The sequence below is a fragment of the Mastomys coucha genome, unplaced genomic scaffold (assembly GCF_008632895.1).
Source record: "Mastomys coucha isolate ucsf_1 unplaced genomic scaffold, UCSF_Mcou_1 pScaffold1, whole genome shotgun sequence".
NCBI classification, from domain to species: domain Eukaryota; kingdom Metazoa; phylum Chordata; class Mammalia; order Rodentia; family Muridae; genus Mastomys; species Mastomys coucha.
Genome location: NW_022196891.1, coordinates 40,682,016 through 40,683,192, shown reverse-complemented (window position 1 = coordinate 40,683,192; position 1,177 = coordinate 40,682,016). Strand labels below are relative to the sequence as shown.

At 33.7% G+C, this 1,177-nt stretch overlaps 1 protein-coding gene across 1 annotated transcript in view; it reads left to right on the top strand.

The window, feature by feature from the left end:
• Cdc73 (cell division cycle 73) overlaps positions 1-1,177 on the top strand; it is a 102,104-nt gene that overhangs the window by 36,449 nt on the left and 64,478 nt on the right. The window lies entirely within an intron of this gene.

The window sequence follows — 1,177 nt, the reverse complement described above, 5'->3', positions numbered from 1 at the left end:
CGTCCTTATCACTTGTTCTATATTGTTTTTCCCTTGGACTTAGAACGCTTGGGCTCCATCTTCCTTTCTCAACTTGCTGAGTAGCTGGAACAATAGGCTCTCTTTAAATTTTCTTTTTCTAGCTATTCAGAAGTAGTTTGGACAACTTCTGCTTAACATTTCTAATTATTATGTAGTAAATGATAGTATTTGATGATGTGAGTCAGGTATACTTTTAACTTCATCTTGCATTTTTATATTCTGCACTTGATTTTAGCCAAAAGGCTGAGAAACAGTGCATTTTTATGATTCTGATGCACACCCCTTATACTTTTAAAATCTGTGTATATGCATTAAGTGTCTGTACTTCAGAACAAATAGTGTTACTAATTTTTGTCCTTGCTTGTGAATCATCAGAGACTTAACAGACCTCACATGACAGGAAATAATAGTTAAGAATTAATCTTTTTACTTAGAATTTGCCATAAAAATTTATGGAAAAATTTGATTTTTTTTTTAAAAAACTTCAAATTGGGTTTGTATAAAATATTAGTATTTTGCTAATACACTTGTTTTAAAGTACCAAATTTGTTTTCATATTGCATTATTGAAATTGGGTACTTGTGTCAGGTGTTTAATTCTGAATACTACAGGTGAAACTGCTTCAAAAAGCCGCTCTCTGAGGTCAGTTGAGCAAGGAGAGCGTTCCTTGAAGGAGCAGCAGGGTTAAAAACTGACTTAGTAGACAATAAGTCCAGTGTTTGCAGATTAGGGAGTAAGGACAAAAGGAGTAAAAGATTTAATATAGGCATCTTAGGCCGTTTGCTCTTTTGTGATTTCAGAATGTAATTAATAGTAGTAAGATCTAACTTAAATTCTTTGTTTATTTGTTTGTTTTTTATTTTTTGTTTGTTGTTTGTTTTTTAAAAGAGGTCTCACTATGTGGTTTTGGCTGGTCTGGAATTCACTGTGTAGACCAGGCCGGCCTTGCACTCACAGAGATCCATTGCCTCTCAAAGGCAATTGGTATTGTGCCTGGCTTGAGTGAAATTCTTACTTGATTCAGTCGGTTGCTTTTGTGGAGACACAGTGTGTGTCTATTGCTGATTCCCAAAGTGAAATATGCCAAGGAACTGAAGTTATTTTTAGGTAACCAACCATTAGTAGTTAAGCTTTCTTTTCTTTTTTTTTTCTTTTT